Raw genomic sequence first — 25332 nt, 5'->3', positions numbered from 1 at the left:
ACAGCACAGATCGCTTGGCGGAGAGTGAAACTCTGAAGCGCTCAGTCAGAGTGTTCGGCGAGTGAAAATATATCTGAGCTAAACTTATACTTAGCCTCCAACTCACACACTGGCGAGTAAAATCTGAGAATTTATTAGCAATTGGCTAATATTAGACGTCATTTAGTCGCCCAGAGAGAAGATTTAGTCGCATATGCGAGTGATTTACTCGCAATGTAGAGGGTTGATATTAAATTTAAATATACAGTTACTCGCTTCATCTGTGTGTTTTTACAATAAAAAGGTAAAAATAAAACTGTTTACATAAATGAACAACCATATATAAAAAACAGTGTACCAGCATGTGTCAAATATTGACTAGCTAAATACAACTGTAATTTCAAATACATGTCCATCTGTTCCCTCCACGTATTACATTACATTTTGGTTAGTCTCTGCATATAACACAGAGAAGACAAGTAAAGGCTAAAATCTGTGTGAGAATGGGAAGTACTCTTTTTTAATCAGCTCTTTTTTAATCTCTGAATAATGCAAATGTTACGGTATTTGCATTATATTTAAGCATTTGAATTGTCACACTTTGTGTGTGCACAATAAGGCAACACAAATGTAAAATAAATTTGCAATCACGTCTGAATTTCGACAATATGCTAATACCTCTAGTCTTCAGACTCAGTGCTTGTTGCCATCTGGATTTCTCTGTGCACATCTCATCTCACATATAGAGTCTCATCAATTGTAAATGCGAGCTCTTTCTGGCAAGATATCACAAAATATGATTAATCTTAATGTTAAATTAAACTTTACATGCATGATTTTCCCCAAATTTCTGTTATCAGATATGTTTTCAATTTGGATGTTCAATATCTTCTCTTGTGTGTGAAAATGCTCTTTTATTGCTAGATTTCGGAACATATTTGCTTATTTAAATTGTCAAGTATGTCAAGTAGTAATCAAACAACATCGTCAGCTAATAGTTTACTGAAAAACCCCTGCTTATTAGAGCTGGGTTTTGACACAAATGTCATGATTCAATTCAGATTCACAAGCTTGCGATTCGATTCGATATTAATTATTTTAGATATATATCAGGTACAGTACATGCCAATAGGCTTGCCGCGATAGACGGTGCTGACGGTGATACCGGTGTTAAGCCGCAACACCGGTTACATCACTTGCCCACCGCGTCACCGACCCCCACCGTCGTTTTGATTTTTTATAGCAATAAAAAATCATTTAGTTCAGTAAAAGAACAGACACTACAATTAAAAACTGAACGCGGCTGATCAATGCAGTTGAACGACAGTTGCATCACAGATCAGATTTCATTTGTCCAGTGAGGAGAGTGAAGTCGAGCTGACTGACAAGAAGAGTGAGATGGGGTGAGACAGACAAGACGATCGCGGATGATTTAGTTTCTAAATGAAATGCAAAAGCGCCGGTTTGGCAATATTTTGGATTTTGAAAAGCCTGTTGACTTTTGCCGTTTATCTAAGGTGATTTTGGAAGTTTTTTTGCTGATTTTTACTTTATTTAAACTTTTGTCATTTATTTATTTTATTTGACATCAAGGTGTATGCAGTGCCTCCAAGCTTTCTTACTCGTTTTGCTAATAAACGTTCTACGTTTCTTATTTATTTGGTTATATATTATACATGTTTACTTCTTTCCAGTTTTGTACATTTAAACCTTATGCAAGTTATTTGTTATTTTATATTAGGCATAGCCTGCCCTATAGCATGGTGTATTTTTATTTGTTTTGTTGATAAAAGTTCTATGTTTTATATATACGCTAAAGTGAGTTTGACGTTGTATTTTGTTGTTGCATTCAAGCCATTGACGCCTAACTGCCGCTAATTCTAAAGTGAAAGTAAAATGCGCACGGTGCTTTTAAGCTATTTAAAAGCGATGGAAAGCGAGGAAAAGAGGGAAAATTCAAACAAACTAAAAACAAACAATTGCTTTACTCCGAATTGCCGCTAGTTGAAAGTGAAAATAAAATGCGCAGTATGCCAAATTTTCTCAAGGAAAAATATCTCTCAACGAATGCTGTAAAATGTACACGTGAATCAGTTGGTACTACATTACTATAATATTGAAGGTTAAAATTAACTGATTTGTAAACAAATGCTTAAATTACACTCAATTAAGTTTTTAGAATAATAAAGTTACAATTACATAATTATATTTCTACTCTAATTCTTTTTTGAAATATAAACATTTAAATGGTGGCTGTCATAAACACAAGTTAATTTTTCTAATGAGTTTATCGTCACCAAATATGTTTTTTTCTGAGGAAGGCTAAATGTGACATTATGTGACAGTTTTTACAAGCTGTTATACTGACGTCTTTGCTCGGTTTAAACATTGATTGAGCGATTACATGAGACAGGATACGGATTTCAGTAAGTTGTGTTTTTTGTTTCAAAGGGATCATGAACTGAGAAACCACAATTCCCTTAATCTTTTGACATATAAGAGGTCACTGTACTATAAAAACATCCTGTAAGTTTCAGAGCTCAAAACTTTGTTGTTAGTCTAAAAATAGCTTATATTGAAGGCAGTCTGCCAAAATGACAGCTTGTGTAATGTGCCACTCTATGATGTAATAGTGTGGATAGGCACTGCCTCCGCAGAAGAAGATCGACATCACTGCCTGTTTAGCCCCGCCCACCATTCGCACCTGTAGGCGAACGTGCAGGGTCTACACAGAAACCGATAAAGATGGCTCTGAAGACAACAAGACGCTGTGCAGTGCCAAGTTGCGGAAAAACAGTCCTTGCATTGCCTTCCTTCTGATCCCAACGTTAGGAAAAAGTGGATGAACTTTATTTTTAATGAAGATCCAGACCACGTCAGTAAGAACTCGGTCCTTTGTTCACTTAATTTTACAGCGGATTCGTTTACAAACAAGGCACAATTCGACGCTGGATTTTCAGAAAGATTGAAACTAAAAGACAATGCTGTGCCAACTATATTGGATCCGACAGTAATGTCGCAACACAAGTGTGAGTAACTGTTTCCATTACATGATCACTATTGCTTTGTCTCTGCTTACAGATCATGTGATATGTATTGAGTTATTTATGCGTTTTTATGCGTATTTATGTGCCTATTCATACAGAGCGTTCTGATGAGGGGGGTTAAAAATAGGACATAAAATAGCTTATTACCGTATTGGCCCGAATATAAGACGACCCTAATTATATTATTAACAGTAGAAGTTAAATTTTACTGTAGTCTTCAAATCTGGGTACTGTCTTACGTTTTAAAATCACAAAGGGAGTTTGGTCCCGTCAGGCTAACGTGACAGTCACGACTCGTGCAGCTTTAAGGTTTTCTGCTTCTTTTGTTTTTACTTGCGCTCTTTACAACACGCATTACATTACGTATTTCATGGCACACTCGTTTTATGCGTATTTGGTGCCACCTTTTGTTGTGGGTGTATTATTGACATGTCAAAGTCTAGACCCCGAATATAAGACGACCGCGTTTTTTCAGATGTATTTCCAAGAAAAAAATATCGTCTTATATTCGGGACAATACGGTACTTCTAAAGTATTGTTTTTTGATGTAAAAATCTTGATAACAATAGAAGTAGACCTCAGAGAACAGTACAAATAAAAAACCAAAGGCAGTTCATGACCCCTTTAACATACCTTCAGGTGTTTATTCATGTTTATTTTGTGCTGAAACTGGTATTAAAGCAGAGGAGATGATCATTTCATGTGTGCTTCTCGCTGTCGCCTCTCTTGAACTGAGGTGCTACAGCGATCTGTCACTCCACATTAAACAGTGCCAAAACGGCATTTATTGTTTGAATACTGTAATAAAATGGACATAATTTGAAATCTGAGACTTTGTTTCATATCAAAAAAAGTAACAAAGCACAAAGCTTATTGCGATTTATTGAATGGGAGGTGCGCTACAATGTTCCGTTCATTAACTGAAAACAGCCTAGACTAATCGATTATTGGAAGTAATAATGTAAAATATGTGAAAAATAATGTGTTTTTCGAACAACCTAGTATGAGAGCCTGTTCTAGTACACCCCCAAAACAAAATCAAGACATTGTAAAAGAGCATAATAGGACCCCTTTAAGAATTAATATTGTTTCGTAAAAATGAGAACCAATTAAAATTGCTTAAAAATACTGCTTATACACCTTGAGATCATTAAACTAAATTCAACTTAAGTTATGAATGATTTATTATTACTATAATGTGAATGAAATTTCATAGTCAGAATAATGTTATGAATAAATTACCATCTAATACTGATGGAATAAAGTAAATAGGCATAGTAAATATGCTTACTAATATGAGATTTGGGTGAGGTCTCAGAGTTCACTAAAATAATTATATAAAATACTTCAGCACTGACCAAAACACTAGGAAATGTATATACACAGCCAAAATATTTTCATTAGTTTGTTACAACATTTTGCGTACATTACATATGAGTAGGTTTATGTTAGCATCTTTTGAGAATGAGTGGATCTTAACTTCAACTAACTCATTTCACAGATGAAAGAATCTATTTAGAAAAACAAACAATCACATTAGGCTTTTTCCCTTTGAATTATCTCATGTTTACAGCAAATTATCTTGCGTTCAGTGAATGACGGCCCTTGGGGTTATATTGTTCGCGTGTGTGTGTGGCTTCATCCTGCCTTTCTGTATGAGTCACAGAGCACTTTCACTGCAGGCTCAGACTACTGAACAATGCGATTACTCCAGTTGTCATTAGATCGAGCAATTTACGCTGAACACCCAGTGCATGTCTCCTGAGTCACATCCTCTATTCGAACCCGCACACATACCTCATGCCTGCTCATATCCGACACTGAGTCATACCTGCAACGCACACATTTTTACAAGAACACACCCATACAATCTGAACCACACACACACATCGGTTAAAGAGTAATGCACTACTCACTCACACACTTTTGCAGAATCATACCAATGGATCAAATCAGCACACACCTGTCGTTCATCACTTAAATCTCCTATCTGCCCACTCACATACTGTATGCTTGGATTTACAGTACTGTCTCTTTCTCTCAATTTCTATCACCACGTTTCCTTCGCATTCGGTGAAAAAGAGACAGCAGAAAGTCAGTCAGAGGGATATAGCAGGGTGGAGGGTGAGGGATGTGCTGCATTCTTCAGCAGGCATTCTTCAGTGGGATAATGTGTTGGTATGAGCAGTATGTGGCGATCTGCCCGAGTGGCTTCCAGTGCTGCCTTAAAGAATCATAAAGTAATAATAAAAACGCTCATACAGATAAGAACAAAGATATAAGTGTATATAGACATTCAGACCTATCCAAACAAACACATATGTGCCTAGTCCAACAGTAAATACTGTGTGCTTTACTACTATGAATTATTGTGCATGTTCTAGGATGTGTGTTTCTGCTTGCTGCCAAGTACTTTTATACCAACTCAATCTAAAACATCTGCTAATCCTATGATGTAGACAATCCTACTGAATTTACATAAAGACACAAAATTTTGAGGATCCATCTTGTACAGACCTTGTAACTACGTTTTAATAAAGATTCAACATGCCATGAACCTCATAAACTTTGACTGGAAGTTTCTGGATTTGCCAAAGTTCTCATTATAACAACCCAGTAACTTGTAAACATAACTTTGTTTCCTGGCAAGCCTAAAAAAATCGGTGCATCATGATGGAAATTGCATGAGCAGAGTCAATCAGACTAGAATCTGTGAATCTACGAAAGCCTTTGCCACAAAGACGATGGTCACTAAAGACAGTCAACAAATATTTTTAGTGTTTTATCACATGTCCATCTTGAGATCTTCTTTAACATAGACAAGATGAAGACTGCATATGTAGTGCAAAGTGCAACGCAATGAGAAATATCAAAGTCTATATACACAAAGCATATAATGCAATGACAGAAATTCGGGCAAGACTGGGTTTCTCAAGAGGACCCCAGAGTTGGCTGAAAAATATTAGACACATTGTACCTTTAGGGGTGCAAAAGCTTGTCACTGGGATGATAACCTCAAAGGTGCTTTATTCACTTCTAAATGGTGCATATTAGTACCTGAAAGGTTGCATATTAGTAAGGTATCAATATGCACCAGGCATAGAAAAGAAACAAAGGTGTATCCTTGAGGGTACAGCTCCAGTGACAAGCTAAAAGTGCAATTTTTAATCTGTGAAACACTAGTTCACCTGAACTTCTGCTTTGTATAATGTTGCACCAATGGATGTTTGTACATTTTAAAGGGGCCATATTATGCGATTTCATGTTTTTCTTTGTCTTTGGAGTGTTAAAAGCTGTTTGTGCATACAGAAGATCCGTAAAGTCGCAAAGATTAAAGTCTCAAACCCAAAGAGATATTCTTTATAAAAGTGAACGCTCAGCCACGCCTTCCTAAAACGCCTTGTTCAAACACACCCCCAACATGTCTACGTCACTGTGTGGGAAGATTAACCCAAATGTATACGCAAAGAAAGAAGGCGTAACTTTTATTCTCGCTGTAGTATTCGGCTTGTTCGAGATGCATCGGCGCTGTGCAGACCAATCGGCAAATGACATCAAAGTACCACGAGAGCAATTCAAAAAGCATGAAGACTCGTCTGCTCTCCTATCACTTTCGCAGGACTTTGATGTCATACACCCATCGGTCTGCACAGCGCCGATGCATCTCAAACAAGCCTATTGTTGCCGCCGCCATATCGTGGAGACGCTGTGTGCCAAACTACTTTGTTTGGTCTTCCAAAAGAGGACACAACTAGAAATCTGTGATTAAGTTTTATTTACAACACTATTCCAGAACAGTACAACCCAAATATTCGAGTGTGTGCAGCGCATTTTACGGAGGAAAGTTTCCTGAACCTGGTAAGGGGCATAACATTTCCGTCACGCGCTTGAGGAATTCAGCCAATCACAACGCACTAGATAGCCAGCCAATCATAGCACACCGCGCTTTTCAGAACGATGAGCTTTGTAAAAATCGACGCGTTTCAGAAAGGCGTGGCATAGAGGAGAAACAATAATGTACAGTATGTGGAAAATAATGTGTTTTTTGAACCTTAAACCGCATAAACACATTGCATTACACCAAATACACAAAATAATGTGTTTTAGCAACATCATATGACCCCTTTAAGTCTGTGTTCCTGAATGTGTTCTGTTTGTGTGGTGTCTGAGAGGACTCTTGAGGAGATAAAATAGTAGCCAGAGAATGCAAGGAGGACAGAAGACAGAAGGATTCTGCCGACGTGAAGCAGAATGCAAAGCATTGCAGCTGAACTCATTTAATCACCCCTTCGCTTCCTCTATGGAAACAGACAGAAGGATAGATAGACTCTCAGTGTGTGTGGGAGCTCTACTCTCTGCCCATTCCTCCATCACCTCCGCTCTGCCTGGGTCATCCGTCTATTGACGGCTGGAAAAGGATGAGCGATATGAAGCGGAGGAGTCGGTCTGCTACACTAACCAATTTCTCACTGGTGAGTGAACTTGGCGAATCTTGGCAGGAAGATGCATTGAGTGTGTCTGTCTCCTGCCCTGAGGTCTAGAAATCATAATGTGGGTGTTACTATTCAAAGAACAGTTACGATTGTTACAAAAATTGTATGTCTGCACAGCGTTTGAGTGAATCAGATAAACGTCTCTGTGATTGTAAAAACAGCGATAGAAAAACAGCGTTTGAGAATGATCAATAAGTGCAGCAACAGTCGATACTTGTTGCTTCCTGTCCGACAAACTACATGTTCCTTTATCCTCTGTCTACCTCGATTTCTATTTTTCTCCCTTGTGCCAAGTCAGTCCCTCCATCTTCCGTTTCTTTTGTCTTTTGCCTTGTCTCTCTCCTTTGCACACCCCACCCCCCCTCCCCCCCATGCTTGCTCTACTGCAGTGTGCTCTGATTGGACGAAAGCTCGTCTCGAACCATTTTAACTTTTTCAGAGTTGGTTATACCATTGGCTATCTCAACCAGGCCTGGGTGAGAGAAAAAGGGAGGGCAGGGGGCATTCCCCTCGGTCCCGTACCCACTGCGGGGAGGGCGCAGTGGACATGACTTCGCAAGCTAGGCCCAGGCAGACTGGCAGCCTGCCTGGATAGGACTGGATGGAGCCAGACCAGCCTGTTTGGCCTGGAGGCCTTTAGAGATTAAGGTTTATTTGATCGGGCACATCCATGGACAGCTATCCCACAACAAAGATGGGCCCTAAGAGAGTGCCAGGAGACTGCTGTGTCATGTTTTCTTTCTCTCGCTTCATGCACAGATGTGCCGAATCCTAACACGATTACTGTTGTTTCAGTAAGCAAATACTTTGGCAGGTTTATTAAACTCTCAATATTTTATATAAGCCTGTTTCCTCCTCAAAGTAAATTGAAACTTTATTCTCCTAACTGCAACTTTTTAATTTCGAAATGTGTCTGCAAAATTTACTATTGACTTCTTACCCCACTCTATTGTAACATCTCACAATTGTAACTTTGTTTCTCATAACTGCAACTTAATTTCTACCAAATTGCAATTTTACAGTTGTGACTTTGTGTCTTGTTATTGCAACTTTATATTTCAAATTGTTACTGAATACTTTGTAAATGCAACTTTATTTTTTCCCAAATTGTGACTTGATATCACAATATACCAAGTTGCATCTTGGCTTCCCATAATAATAATTCCCATAATCAAAAATATATCCTTATTTCTACCAATTGTGACGTTATATCACATAATGTTGCAACTGCAACTTTCTATTAATTGTGACATTATATTTTGTAAAGTTACTTTGTAATGTGACCATATCTCACAATTTGCTATATCTTGCATTTCACATTATCGCAACTTTATTGCAATGTGATTCTCCCAATGTGATGTAATTTGACACATCTTGCAATTGCGACTTCGTGGGATAAAAAAAACTCAAGAGAAAAAAAAAAGTCGGAGTTACAAGATATATTGTCCTATTGTGTTTTGTGACATTTTATGCTATCTTGTTATCTGACTATATCTTATTTTAAACTTTCTCACAATTCTTTTTTTTTTTTTTTTACTCTTTTGGAAACAAGCTTCCATAATATTTAGCTCATTTTTACGTACAGTAACTAAATGTGCTTTCATGCTGTCCACAATAAGAGCTGGACAGCACATATAAAAGAGAGACTGTAGTATGTGGAAGGCTTTTCCAACTATAGAATCACTCAGGACACTCAGAAATGAACATCCGCGGTTCTTCAACCCAAATTATGATGATGATATCTGGTTGACTCATGGATTGTGACTACAGAGGGGCGGTGCCACCAACCACTCCCTTTTAGAACACTGTTCTGCTGGGTCATGTTTTGAAGACTGTTGAACAGACAGCTACAACAGGGCGCTGGTGTGACAGCCTGCCACCTGCAGGTTCACTACAGTACTGCAACCATAAATATGAATGGACATATCACATCACTCTTACCTCTATTGTATGTGCGAAATATTCAATTCAGTTTTGAACTTGCAGATTCATCTGTAAGGGAAATACAAAAACATATCTTAGTTTAGTCAAAAGAATATTGCAGTCAAACCTTAAAAGAAATGTAAAAGAAAAGTGACGTTTTAAGCGGCTTGTCTCATATCTGAATGCCTTCGGCTAATGTAAGCATGTCATGATCTTTACTCTACCCCTTCCCCCCATCTCTTACTCTGCAATAATCTATCTCTATCCCTTCATTTATTTCTCTGTGTACTGTGGAAATATTCTTTTCTCTTGTTCTAAATCTACCTTAGTCCCTCCCCCTGCTTTTCTCCCTCCCACGTTGTCCTCAGATGCCCCGGCCTGGCGCCCTCATGCTGGTGCTTTTCCTGTCTGTCTGTCTGTCTGTCTGTCTGTGTGTGTGTGTGTGTGTGTGTGTGTGTGTGTCTTAATGTTTCAGTGTTTCGTTAAGCTTCATTGAATGGCAAATGTTTACACATTTTTATAGAAAAAGAAAAAGTGGGCAATCATTATTATTCCAGAAAACATATAAAAGACAGAAAATAAGAAAGTAATATTTTTCCCTTCTCGTAAAATGAAGGAACAAGTTTTAGTTTAATTATGTTGGACTTCTTTTCACATACTTCATTCAACTTGTCGCAAACAGAAAAGAAATCCGGATTCGTCTAATTTCCGTTTTGTTTGCATTGTAGGCAAAGTCTAACCTTTTATCTTGTAGAAGCCATGCTTTTCTCCCCCCATCCACCCCAGTTATTCCCTGCTTCCATTTTAATTAACGTTCTATCGCTCTCTCTCTCTCTCTATCTGATGAGGAAGGGGGTGGGAATTGGGGTGGATATCCGCATTGGTTGCCATGGCACCAGACAGCTCCATTTCTACCAATGCACATGAGTAAAGTGTGTGTGTGTTTGTGACTGTGAGACGCTGTGCAAATTGTGAATGTCTGAGTCTTAGTCTGTCATTCAGCTCAGCTGTACTGTGACTAATTCATGAGCTACATTTAGTTTTTTTGTTTCCTAAAACAATCAAAAGTTCAGTGACAGATACAAAGAGGCAATCAAAAATCGCCTGTGCCTCGCAAGTGTGCAGAAGAGGGTGGGGATGATCTAAATTTCGTGTTACTTTCCTGAAGATGGATTTAACCTATTTGGATTTCACTATTTTGGTTGGGTGCGTTTCACTTCCATTAGAGGCTATTATAAGAGCACATCTGTTGCAAAGCTTTCTATTCCTCTTAGAGCAGTGTCTCTGATCTGTTACTGGCTTTTTCTGCAATTTTTTCTCCTCTCTCTTTCCAGAAGAGGGCAGTATTGTTTCGCAGACTCTCACCCAGAATTCTGAACTATGACCATGGATCTGAGGTCTTCAGATTCAGGGTTATTGATCATGTGGTTCGTGGCACTGCAGCTGAGAGTGATTATTACAGTGAGAAATGAAAAGGGTTTTTGGTCACTGACATGTGTGTTCAAGTCCTTTGCAAGAAAACAAGCAGAAATAGTTTTTTGGTCTTTTGGGAAGAAGCTACAAACTACGAAAAACTCTTCATGGGATCCATATTTAACATAAATTTTAAAAAGGTGGGCCAAAAAACTGTGAAAAATACATTAGTCATGTTTTCATGTGTTTTTGTAAATGTAGGGACACTACATTAAAAAAATTGTGTTTGGAAATACCAAAATGCACAAAGAAATGTACATTAAAAAATATAAAGTATTTTTCAGTGAGAAGATCAAATATGACTTCAAATATGATGAAAACACATTTACCAAAAACAAGTCCTAGAAGCATCACAAAAGTCACATGTCTTTGCCTCAACAAATAATTTGCTCAGAGAACAAAAAGAAAAGATGTTTCTCTGGTCATTCTGAAATGTTGAGAGCCAATGGCTGTCAAAAAATTATTGTCAAACAGTTCTGAAAGGAAGCAGCCAATTTCCACAGGAGTGATGGATGAGGATGAGATGGAAACGTCTTTTTTTCCAACAAAATGTTTTTGCCACATTCCATTTTTCGGCCTAAATTAATTTTGCAACTTGCATGTAAACAGCTAATAACTGTATTAACCGAGCAGAGCCACTTCACTGCTTGCTGTTTCCTTGGAGCATAGGCACTGAACAAACTTGCAGAGACACACAGTAACATTCACTCACACACACACACACAGTCTCTCACAAGTACATACATTGACTTCACCACAGTGTAAACCTACAGTACTGTTGAAGGCCTTTGCTTTGAGGATGATCCTCTTCACTAAGTTAAACAAAAGGGCTTCTCCAGCAGCCTGTAAGACAAACACTCTTCCTAGAGAAAACACTAACACAGTTACTCTGTAACCCATACTGCGTAAGAGGACGCATGTGCATGCACACACACAGCTGTGCAAAGGTCCCACGGAGAGGTACAACTATGCGGATGTCTTGAGCCCAGAGCAAAATAAAGACAATAGAGCCTTTGACAGTATTTCACTACAGTCAAAATGCCTGTAGTTGTCCTTTGTTTTTCTCTTTGGTCTCAAACTTTCAAATTATTTATGTTTTATAAAAGTTATTTTTTTACTCCATCAATTTCCAGGAAACTATGCATAGTGTAATTAGATTTCAGTTTCAAAACAAGTTTCAAAAAGTCAAGAGATTCAAAATCATTGACAGATTTACACGTACTTGAGAATTTTATTGATCCATTTGTTTGATGCTTCTATTTTTGGCTTTACTAGACAGGTTAGAAAGTTTGCTACAGGCAGATTTTAAGGAATATTCTGCACTCAGTAGTTAAGCTCAATCAACAGAAATTATAGGATAATTGTCAATTGTTGATTACCACTAAACAATTCCACACTGAAATACATTCAATAGTATAGCCACAAGACATAAACAATGTGTGTTAACGTCATTTCAGTTTTAAACATTTTTTTTAACTTGTCTTCCATTACAACATATAAACCCTAAAAGGACTGTAAAAATTACAAGTAAAGCTCAAATAATACACGGTATCAACTAAAGAATTGCTTTTATAAAATTAAGCATCACCTTTTGTGCTTTTAAAATCTCAAAAATTGACCCCATTTACTTCTATTGTAAATTTCTAAATGTAAAAGTGGAACAAAAAAAAGTTGACTTTTTTTATGTGGTAATTTATTAGTCATTTGTTAAACAAACACTGTAATTGAGATTAAATCGTATTGAACCCAGAGTATTCTTTTAACTGGCCAACACAAGGAATCAAACCGCACAAAACAGCCGCGGGTTGGTTTCCACCCTAAGAGGCCTCTCTGGGTAGGTGAGTGTGTTAATGTATGTCTCTCTGAATGTATGTGCATGAGCACTGTAAACATACAGTGCCGCTCTGAAAACGCTGCACCCTGTGACCCTGGAAACTGCAGTGCAACAAGTTCATTCATATACATGCGTACACACATACACTCAGCAGAGGCCTCTCTGGGAGGAAACACACATGCCTTCTCCATCTGACACCACCAGCAAACACACACACACACGCACATGTTTGGCTCCTTTCCTTTCTTTAGCGGCAGATAAATGCAGGGAAAACACTGACCCCCTGCTAATTATTGTGCTCGTAAACACATAATTTCTGTCCATTAGGATGAAGTCACATGTCCATTAACACTTATCGTGCTGTACATGGACTAGATCTGAATTTAGAACAAATATTCAGGAACAGCTCTAAATGAAAACACATAAACAGTCCCAGAAACTGTACTCGAAAATATTCATTTGGTCAAATACGAGACATTCTGTGGCTCTAGATGACCAGTGAACGGCAAAAAAGGAATGAAGAAAAATACCCCTCAACGAGTTGCTCAATGAATCTGTGCCAGAAGTTCTGAAACTGTATCAAGATACATGTTGCCTGTCAAGCTACATTCCAGACCTGTTCTTTCTCTTTCTGGCTTGAGAACGGACACCTCAGTCATTTGCCTTTTCGAGGGAACTCATAGCTCTTTCGTTGTTACTGGTATTCTGGCTTCTCAGTTTCCACTGAAATGGATGTCATAAGGGAGTTGGGTTTCCAGTCTCACATTTGTCTTATTTTCTGACAAAGATTCAAGCCATTCCAAGATTTCTCTTTAACCAGATGCATTAAAGGTCTAAATCTGGCCAGAATAGCATTTAAAGTCAATCAAAATATATTCTATTTAGTGTTTTATTGCATGCTCCTGGTCTTATTATGATCAATTTATCACACATGTTTTTCAAAAGAAAAAAATGGTTTGTTTTTGTAATATTTAACCAAAATACAGAACAACTTTCTTTTCTTCTAAAATAACTTTCCACAACTCCCTTTCCGCAGATGTCACTAAGGCCTAGTGGGTAATGTTAATAAACAACTTATGCAAGTTAGCTTAGGCATTGTTTTAGCAAACTTATCTGACTTAATTTTGGTTTGTAACACCCACTTTTCATCTTCCAATCAATTTCCACTCCACATTTTTCTGATTGAGTATTATGTGTACACACTGTACTGAACTGTTAAAATAAACCTGAAATCTTGTTACTTCTATAATGAGATATACATTATAGAGGTAACATGTTGTGAACAGCACTTCGTGTTGACTTTAACTGTTGAGTACAGTGTGCGTTTTGTGTGAGCACCAGTTCATGATTTACCACATGCTTCTCTGGACTTCTACATAAGAAAGTATAATAAACACAGCAGTCACTTAGCTTTCTTCAACTGCCCTGGCTGACTTTCATACACACAGTCTCATTCTGTCATGTGTAATGTACACAGAGAGGCACTCTCATGTTTTCCTAAGACATGCTGGAAGTCTAATGATGTGTTAGGAGACATTTCTGTTGGATAAAGTGAACAAACACAAGGTGACCGTTTCAGATCTGCAACATAAGTCTGCATAACAAAGGGAGCACGAAAGACTTACAAAAGAATGTTATAAACAGATGTTTCTGAAAAACATTAGACTGTGCTCTGACATTTAAGAGAGAGTTTACTTCATCGAAATTAATCTGTGAATTAACACTGGAATGTGATTTCTCTCTGTGGTTGGATTTACTACTCAGAAAAACGCCTGGAACGTGTTCTGTGGCGCCTCCCTAAAGCAGTGCTGCAGGAAGCTGAAAGAAACCGGGAGTGTGCCGTTTCCAGTTCGGTTTGCTGCTCTCTTTTTGCGTTTTTCTCATAGGAAAGAAAAAATAAATTAGATCTCTTTAATATGTACGTACACAGAACAGTGTATATAACAATATTATATAAGAATATAACAGATGTTTCTACGAGACAGCAATGAGATTAAATTTTGTTTGCTTAAGTTTTCTCTGATTTTACTCCTTTGAAAATACCCTAGTAATCTCATATGGGCCTAAGTTTCAGAAAATAATTACACACTGCAAAGATTTGTCAAAACATTAGGAGTCAGTTATTTCAGTCATTATGAACCATTCTCATGATATTTTCCGAGGCCTTTCTTCTCCTTATTTTTCCTGGGAAATACACATGCACATTGTATTTCTTAAATGTATTTCAGTGTATTTGAGTTGTATTTCAGACAAAGCTGAGGTTTTAATAAAACATCACAGATATTACAAATCTGTCTGATATGATAATAATAATCTTCTTGTTATGGACAACATTCTTATTTTCTAAATAAATTAGAAATAAACTAAAAACTACAATCAAAACTTTTTAATGCTACATGTTCATTTAGACATCACAACATTATAATACGAAGTGTAAAAAATTATATTCATTTTAAGATTTATATTTAATAGTGTTTTTAAAGACAAAAGAACGTTGAGTGTTATATGACAGCACAGCTAATCCTAATGTAAAATATGGGAAATGAGCATGCATAATGATAAATTAATACAAAATGTTAATAATTTACAATAGTGCATAGTACCAATTGTTGTGTCATTGAGTATTTTAAAGAAAAAAAAAACACACATAAAAGGGAACGTTTTACAATACAAAATACTAATTTGCGTGACTGTCAGACTGTATTTTCATATGTGAGAATTTGCATCACTAACGCTTATAATGCACAACCATAAACATACACACATGAGCTCTGTGAAACAATGAAGAAAGAGCAAAGCAGTAGAGCAGAACTTTGTGTCCTTGTCACACCATTTGTCAGATGTCCCTCAAGAATCTGTGTGTACCAGTACAAGCTGCTCAGATTCTACTCCTCCAGTCTCTAGCCACACATACTGCAACCGTGGAAACCCACTTCCTGTCATTCTTTGGACTATTCTGGGATGCATGTGGATGCACTGCTCCAATCCCTGTAGCATCATTAACAATCATAAACTAGAATAATTGTTGCAGGAGCAAATCTTTTTGTCATCCTAGCAGCCCTCCTCTCAATACCCATATAATCTAATAAAAAGCCCAGCCAAACCTATAAGAACACTGTCAGGACTCTATAGCGTAATTTACAGCACACTACTTCTGATCTATTTCTGGATGGAGAATTGTGTCCCTGTTTTGGTTGGAGGCACAGGGAGATAAACAGTATCTTTAGTAGACGAGAGTGTGTGTGAGTGTATGAAGAAATAGATGGTATTTTTACACAGCTGGGTCAGACTTAGCCCTAGGCATCTCTGTCTCACTCTCTCTTTCTTCCTCTACCACACGGCTAACCGTGTCAGATTCGAATTCAGAGTTTCTCTCTCTGTTTATCGGTCCCGTTTTCTTCCGAATTCTCCTCTGATCTTACAGCTCTTACATCTGTCAGCTACTTGCGTCATTCACTAATAGTGTTTAGCCAATTATAATGAGGTCTACTTCGGTTTAGTGCGTCAAATGCAAACAGAGCCTGGAGAAATCTTTCAAAATGTTCCATATTTATATTTAACATTATGTTCTTATGGTATGTGGTACTTAATAGGTTGTGCCATTTTAGCTTTTGTTATAAGAATACTATCTTAGATTACCTGTACTAATTTAAGATACACTACCATTCAAAAGTTCAGAGTCAGTACGATTTTTTTATTTGCATGATTTTTTTGTATAAGAAATGAATATTTTATTCAGCAAGAACGCATTAAATTGATCAGAAGTGACAGTGAAGACATTTATAATGTTACTAAAGATTTCCATTTCATGCTGTTCTTTTGAACAGTTTCCAGAAAAATTGTAAGCTTTCAGCTGATTTCAACACTCATAATAAGAAGAAAATGTTCATATTAGAATGATTTCTGAAAGATTATGTAACATAGAAGACTGGAGTAGTGGCTTCTGAAAACTCAGATTTTAACCTCCTGAGATCCTGCATCCTCATATGAGGACATTATATTTTAGTGAATTTCTCTGAGACTATACATGCCACAGTTTTAAGTCTGGATGTCCTGTACAGAGCACATTCAGGGCTTTTCAGAGATACTAAATGTTTGGATGTTTCACTATGACCACTCCCTCTCCTTGGTCTTCAAAAATGTCTGATATTAATTTAGTGACACTCTTATGGAAATATGATAATATTTTGTAATTATCATTTAAATCATCTGACTAATTTTTAAACTGTGTGTCATAAATCAACATCTCAGGAAAATGTTATGGGGTTTCAAATCAAAATATGACTTTCTGTTACGAAACAGGATGCTGATTTTATACATGTCCTCATATGAGGACACTGGGACTAAAAGCATGTTTATTATGGGAGACACAACAAATGAATGGGGAAAGAAATTATATTTCAGTATTCTTATGAAATATGATATATTATTATGAAAATCTTGTCAATTATTACTCCCATTATTACACTTCTTTTTTCATTACATGTTGCCCCAAAAACACATTAATATGCAAATTAGATTTAGTTTATAGATACATTATATATAATGAGAAAACCTGTTCATTGCCATTTTACACATATTTTGCATAAAGAAAAATGGTATATCAAATCATTCTGTTATAACATAATTGAGAATTATCTTTATACAAAGTTTGGTAAAAAAAAAAAAAAATCCTGAAAACTAAAAATGTATTGGTGATTTAAAAACAAAATCAATTGTTTTTGCCTATGCGTGTTCATTCATGTCTTTTTATTTTTAATTTTTAAATTGAGTCCCGATAGCATAACTTATGAATGAAATATCATTTTTAAATTTTTTAATGCTCTAAACAATATAATGACATGAAAAAATACTTTTTTTTCCTAAAATGTTTTGCCGGGTCTCAAGAGGTTAAAAGATATTAAAAAGAAGTGTTATTTTAAATTGCAACAATATTTCACAATATCACTGTTTTTATTTTTTTATTAAATAAGTCACTTTTATAGTTTCAAGGTTGAACCGAAGAGTCTTATTTCAAAGACATTTAACACTTTTAACATTTAATCAACCCCAACTTTTGAATGGTAGTGTTCATATGAACATTTAGAAGTTGAACACATCTGGGATCATTAATATAGGCAAAGCGAAAACCAGATACAGTCCTCAATATATTTCCTGCATCGCTGCTGTTCTAGCCACCACGCACTATATTTAAATACACTGTCAGACTTCATCTAGCTCAAACAATCTTATATGCTCCTTTGCATATATCAACTGAGAACTGAATTTTAATGCTTAGGACAGTCAACTTTACACATGCGGCTAGGTGAGCTTCAGTCGGCACATTCTTCTCTTCTGAATTTAGCAAGCAAAATGCAAAGCACTTGCTAATTATGGATAGAGCAACTTGATGCTTGTTTTTTCTTCTTAAAGGCAAGTGGTGAAGAGCTGCTTTGTGTTCTATTACTCGCATATGACAAAAGCAATGATGATAAGCAATTTTAACATTTACTACTGGTATTATCTAAATAACAATATAGCCTAATTCTACTTTTATACTACTAAACAAGTTAAAGAATACAGATCCTTAAGGGACTATAAAAGTGAATGACAACATTAAATTGAGCTGACAATAACAAAAAACGATATGTATTTTGTTTGTTTAATCAGAGCAAATACAACTGAGAATACATGTGCCCACACAAAAGAGCTTTGTCCACAGGTGCACTTCTTTTCTTTCTCTTCCTATGAACTAACAACAGAAAAAAGCAGAAAAAGAGTAAGAGAATACGAGTAAGAGTGAGAGAGGGAGGTGGGAAAAGGCACTTTCGGTCAGTTCATTTGAGGCATGACGGTTTTGGCAGTTGCTCTGGGCAACATGCCATTGTTTACATGTGGGAGGGATTATAGCAGTTCTGAGCGACGCCATTGGCCGAGGTCAAGTTACACTCGATCAACAATGATTTTGAAATCTTGTGGTAAACCCAGCAGTGCTTCCAATTCACCATTAAATAACTTTATTAAGTGAATGCTATAGGGCCATGAAATGGCCAGAGTATTGGAAAAAACTGACATAAATGGGTTCAGGCAGATGTTCATGTGTCGCTTTTTAGATAGCAGCAGTTCATATATGCACCTTAGATGATTTCTCATTAATTATACACAAACGCTATGGTTTAAATAATTTATTCTTTTCAAGGCAGAGTGTGAAAACTTCAGACATTGCGCAACAGCACAGGAAGACAGAAGTGGAGCAAAGGTAAGGGGAGGAGAGTACTTACAAAAATCCCACGGACACTAACAACAAATAAAACACGCTTTCTACAACATCTGCGAACACACATCACTCATTCATCAAAAACTAATTGTAGGACATTCACAGATCTGCAAGAAATACCCACAGTAATTGTAATCTAATCTGATGGGTTCTCCAGTTGTCATCTAATTCAGTTTACCCACCAAGAGCACAGCCTGCCCGTAATCTGAACTTTGACCTCTGAAGTCCCTCATGACCTCATCGTCCCCTTTGACACACACAATGGGAGTCATCATGACCTCTCGCTCCTCGGTTTGACCCAGCAGAGCAAAGACGTGAGAACTAATCAGATTAAAAAGAGGAGGAAAGGGAGGAGATCAGACTGAATCAGACACAACAAGAACCACTTTTTAATCACAGATGCCTCCTCTTTGATTTTGGTCCACTTTTCTCATTTTCTCTCTATGAACTCTTTAAGTTGGTGGTTTCATCAAGTGCTGACAGACAGGTTTGTGAGTAACACAAGTGTTGAAGTCCACTGTATGACCAGTGGTGTGTGTGCGAGCGGTCAGCATGAGGGGAGGATGATGACTGGATGACCTTCACATGTGCCTGTTGTTATTTTCCATAGGGGTCAGCCACTAAGAATTCACGGCATGCAAAGACCGCATTAGTCTCTTTTCCAAGTAAGCCCTTTTCTCTCCCTCATTCTCAATCTATATCACCACCTCCCTTTTTTCCCTCGTTTATTAGTTTCTCTGCCACGGATTCTTTCATTCTCCATAACCACAAAACTTGTGATAGGAGATTGAAACCAAGTTCAAAAAGTGTGGCTATTTTAGGTTGTTTCCCCTCAGGATATCCTTTTGGACATGCTGTATATTTTCAAACTCTCATGCACATTACCATCCAACCACTGCTGAACCTGCGCACGCTTGTGCAGAAAGTTACCCGACAACTTTTGCAGGCTGTGCACACATGACGCTAATGCAGCATGAGCATAAACAATTCAAAGCCCTTTAGCAAGTAACTGATGAGCAACTGTATGGATTAGGAGCAAGAAGAACGAATCTTACATCGCATGGCTTATCAATCAACCGGCAGCACATGCAGACAGCTGTGAGGAACCGCTTTGATGCCGTCTGAAACTGTGTCTCTGTGTGTGTGCCCCCTCAAAACACCAGGGAGAGAAAGAGAGAGAGAAAGTCTCTATTTCTTGATGCAGTAAATGTCTGGATGTCTGAACAAAGGAGACACAGACGAGACAGAGGAGAAAGACAGCAGTGTATGAGTCCATCATACACTGCAGCAGTGAGCAGACCCTCCGTCAGGATTAATACAAATCCACTAACACACATACGAACACTCCAGATGAGTACTGTATACTGACACACACACACACACATGCATACAGAATATTATACATACAGATATTCGCACAAGTATGTAGTAACACCACTGTAAATGGGACACAATATTTTTCACAGATTTTACAGCAGACATAATGTCAATAATACTTTCATCAAATATGTGCAAATCGAACACAACTGCACAAGCATAGTCCTCTAAACAGATTCTAATCCCAGCAAAGTGGAATATTGTTACATTTTTCCAGATAAACGTTTAAATCGCCATGTGTTTAGATGAAGAAAACCTGTGTGCTAACTTTAGACCCTCCCACGAAGTGAAAAACTCTACTGAAAAAAAACATGCTTATGGTACCCAAACTTAACCTCACAAACACACTCTCACACGGCATGCAGCCAGACTCCAGAAATCTACTTACCTACAACTCCACAACTTCATCTGTTAGTTCCGTGCAGTGACCATTCTTTATATTCATACAGAGATATCTAAAAAACATATACAACACATGCTCTGCTATGCTACTCTATTTCACGTTACTTTCTTTCTTTAAGCGTCAGTTAAATCCAGTTTCAACCTCCACCCTAAACAACAATGAGAGCGAGAGCGAGAGTGAGAGAGAGAGTGGTAGAAGCTAGTGAACGCTCCAGACACGAACGCTCAGTGAAAAGACCACTGCCACTTTTCTGCATACTCTTCCACCCCCCACCCTCCTCTGCTCCTCTGTCTTGCCCTCCCCTCTCAGAGACGCAGTCCTGTAGCAGAGCAGAAGCCATCTGGTACAGTCCAAAGTCCACTGCATCTCCAGCGAGTGTGCGTGTGTGAAACAGAGGAAGAAATAAAAGTTACTGTTTGCACTGTATTGAGTTTGCATCCCCGCAGTGTGTGGAGTTATGCGAGTATATGTCTGATATACATGTTTGTGTTTTTTTGAGAAAGGACCAACGGCAGTCCTGGCTTACTTGCTGCCGTAGGTGAGAAAAGAAATTAGGGAAGAAGAAGAAATAAAACACTTTTAACAACTTAGTACTATATACAGTATGAGTTAGTTTAGTGGTACAACACAGCTTTCATTTAATGTGCATGGGGCATGATACTTCTGCATTTATTTGTTAATCTTCTTACATGTTACATTACATACATATTACATGTTAATCTTTTTTTTAGGTACAACTGACAGTCATAAAAGTATAAAAAATAGCATGAAACTTACCATTCAAGGACAGCATAATTAAGATCTGAAAAAAGGGAAAATCTGAGCTTTATTCAAATGAGCTTTATTCCAGAAAGACAGTATATTGGTTTATTCCACAAAGATAGATCATAAACAGGATGCATCAGTATACAGTATATAGTACATTATATTCTTCAAAAGATCATAATCATGTTCTGACCATGCTCTGATTGACAGGATTAGATTAAACTTTCATTTAAAACTCCAAAAAATTTGAAAAATTTTTTGAATCTGATGATCTGAATCCGAGACTGAAATTTTTCAACTTGCATATATTCACAAGGAACACAGCACTAATAAAAAGAACTTACCAACAGAAAATTTTGAAAATTTCCTCTTGAACATTTTGGTTCATGCAGGTCACAAATGTAAATTTTACAAATGTCTCTGTGTTGCACTTTTAGATATATGTATGCAAAGGTAAATTTGTCAAAACGCTCGCTTGTTTTCCCTCAAAGAATTTCCCTTTTCAATACAGATTTCAGATCACTATTTTAAAGACTCCAAACTTTTTGTGTGAACATTGATACAGTCAAACAGAACCTATGAACCTGCAAATGAGTTCATATTTAAGTTAGAGATTTCATACTCACCCCAATCAATCATGGTCCATCTTTGTCATCAAATAGCATTATCATCTTCCCATCACATCCTCTCTGATCCAAATTATAATAGCTATGCCTAAAAAAGAAAAATAGTCAATAGTCTGTGTTGCTACACTTCTAAATTAGTGAGAAGCAGTTAAATGTTGGACACACATGCAGAGCGACGCGAGGAACATTATTGAGAACCGCTGCTTTAGAACATTGATTTTGAAACTTGTGAATCCATTAGAATCGTTAGAAGACAGAATCGCGATTCATATATAAATAGATTTTTACATACACCCCTAGTTTTCTCTTCCTCTTCTCTAAAGCCTTTTACCGAGGGCGGGGGTTTATCTGGGTTTGTGATGTCACGAACCCGGGAAGTAACTTGTTGTAGTCCCTACCAGCCGTTTTTGTAGGCATTAAACCGCCAGAATTTTAAAAGACGATATCTCTTGTTTGCATTGAGCTTTCAGCTTCGTAACTTTGCAGATATTGTTTATGCTCAAGCAGCAACATTACACACTAACTAACGTTAAAAAAGTGAAATCACAATCAACCACCCCTTTAAGAATACCCTTATAATGTATTATAAATACGGGCTTCATAGAAAGTGTTACCGAACTTTTTTTTGTTTTAGTTTTTTTTTTTGTGTTTTACCAGAGACCCCCCTCCTCCTCAAAAAAAAGTCCAGAATATGTGGAAACTTCTTGAATGCAGTTAAAAAAAAGCATCCCAGGAGGTACCTCATGAAACTGGTTTAGCGAATGAATGTCCAGATTGCTCAAAACTTTAATTTATGCAAATTGTAGCTACATTTAAGCAGCAAAATCATGAGATAGTTTTAATCTTTTCAACCTTTTTGGTCACTACATAATTCCCATTCTTCATTTGTGTTATTTTAAAGTTTTGATGACTATATAATTTTTCTAAAATGTGATCAAAATGTAGAGCTAGTCAGTAGCTATGTTTCCATCCACCTATTTTTATGCGCATTTAAACGTTTTGGAATATCGCATAAAAAATGCCGGATAGAAATGCCAAGATGCGCATAAATTCTAAAAACGGGTATAAAAAAACTTGCGCACAAGTGCGCACAACTGAGTAGGATAAACTTTTTAACCGATAAGAAAAAATATGCATAAACTAGAGTGTGCCCAACTTTTTTTTTTTGCACAGTCGTGGCCTAATGGATAGAGAGTCGGACTTGTAACCCGAAGGTCATGGGTTTGAGTCTCAGGTCCGGCAGGGATTGTAGGTGGGGGAGTGAATGTACAGCACTCTCTTCCACCCTCAATACCACGACTGAGGTGAGACCCTTGAGCAAGGCACCGAACCCCCAACTGCTCCCCGGGCGCTGCAGCAAATATGGCTACCCACTGCTTCGGGTGTGTGTTCACGGTGTGTGTGTGCACTTGGATGGGTTAAAGGTGCTGTATGTAGGATTGACACAGAGGGCTGAACTAGGTATTGCAGTCCAAATTCAAAATATTGGAGAGGGTTTTTTTCACACGGCCCCTCCTCCTCAGACTTGACGCACATGCAGGTTGCCAGATTGACGACACCAACAGGAACGAGCGCACTTGACGATGAATGAAATGAAATATGCTGTGTTTTCCGCCAACTGGCAACCCGGGGTCCCGAAATACAATTGGGTAAACTGGCAGTGGGCGGGTTTCACAAACCAAAACAGAGATCAACATTCCGGCCCGGAACGCACATTTTCAAAGGAGAATAACTGACTGTAGCATTGTTTTTCAGATAAACATGTTAACTTAGCATGTTTCTTAAATATCTGCAAACATATTATGGTATTTTTATGCTTTAGTAGAGTCAAAAACTTACATACAGCACCTTTAAATGCAGAGCACAAATTCAGAGTATGGGTCACCATACTTGGCCACACATCACTTCACTTTCTTTCTTTCCCTTTCACTATTGTCAGGATTAAGCATCATTACACATATAGCGCATATGGAGAATGAATGAGGACATCCTGAACTGTGTGTGTGTAGTTGAGGGCAATCTGAATGTTCTCCGGTGTCTGTCCTAGAAATCCCTCAATCTAATATATCCCACAGCACTGACACCAAGAGCGGATCTGTCTGCACATAATCTCCTCTTTTTTTCCTGACCCACATTTACACGTTTACATACTGTGTGCGAGTCTATATATACACATATATAGCATACAGGCTAACTATATGACAGCAGATAAGGCACATAACGTCCCACAGTCAAACATGGTCACACCCAGAGCTTGTGTCAAGACCATCTCTGAACACAGTGCTGCCATTCACAGTTCTTTTGATCTGATAGGGTCTTTCATCGGGGCTGAATGGGTCATGTTTGCTGTATGCATAAAGCATCAGATTCCAGCACACAATAGAAATATTACAGCAATCTAGGATCTAAGAATTCATGCATCCCAAGACTGGCCAGCACTTCTGTATTTATAGACATATACAGAGCCATCATTGCTTTCACACATGAATGTATAGGAGCCATGGCTCAGTGAGCCTCACTCAGAGAGGCACAGCTGTCCCCAGAGGCAGGCCGCCCTTAAAAACCTTTATGTGTGTATGTGTGGCAGAAAGAAAACTACAGAGTGCTATCTGGAAATAGCTCCAGTAATCCAGCTAGCAGACAGAACATTCTGTCTGTGTTTTGTACTATGCTCTGCTGGCTTTGCTGATTCATAGCAATGAGCCGAACACTGAGGACAGCTGGGATGACACTCTATGGGTAATGCTAAAATATGGTCTAAAAAATAGTCGGCCGGACAAACGGAGTCCAATGTGATGATTTGGGTATATATAGATGATATATGGGTTTGTTTGTGTATTAGTGATGCGCGGATGGCGGTTATATCCGCGGGCGCTGCGGATAATCCGCGGATCGGGTGGGTCAGGTAATAAAAAAATGCATTCTGATTATTTGCGGGTGGGTCGCGGGTGGATAAAATAAATCATTAATGATGCAAGTATTAACTACATTTTCTAAATTATGAACGTGTTTTAAATAGGCTACAGAAATTGAATAAACTGTAAATTAACATTAAAAGTTATTCAACAAAACATTATTTAGTCAAGAGCAGTAAGGGATTTTCTCTGTCTTTTGTTGTTTGATTAACATTAATAAAAGACCGCACAGCTTTATTAG

The 25332-nt window shown here is 37.6% G+C and overlaps 1 long non-coding RNA gene across 2 annotated transcripts in view; it reads right to left on the bottom strand.

Moving 5' to 3' along the window:
• The window catches only part of LOC107709711 (uncharacterized), a 53930-nt gene that overhangs the window by 16389 nt on the left and 12209 nt on the right, over positions 1 to 25332 (bottom strand). Inside the window, exons 2-4 of one of the 2 annotated variants that reach the window (XR_001636523.1) lie at positions 22177 to 22264; positions 21563 to 21587; positions 9461 to 9511 (exon numbers count right to left, since the gene is read on the bottom strand). This is a non-coding gene — a long non-coding RNA (uncharacterized LOC107709711). Of the gene's footprint in view, positions 1 to 9460; positions 9512 to 20770; positions 20969 to 21562; positions 21588 to 22176; positions 22265 to 25332 lie in introns of those variants that run through there. The other variant, XR_001636522.1, reaches the window with a different exon arrangement.

This window comes from Sinocyclocheilus rhinocerous, unplaced genomic scaffold (assembly GCF_001515625.1).
Source record: "Sinocyclocheilus rhinocerous isolate Xijiao unplaced genomic scaffold, SAMN03320098_v1.1 scaffold2161, whole genome shotgun sequence".
NCBI classification, from domain to species: domain Eukaryota; kingdom Metazoa; phylum Chordata; class Actinopteri; order Cypriniformes; family Cyprinidae; genus Sinocyclocheilus; species Sinocyclocheilus rhinocerous.
Note: the sequence above shows the minus strand (reverse complement) of the source record. Positions and strands in the feature narration are given on the sequence as shown.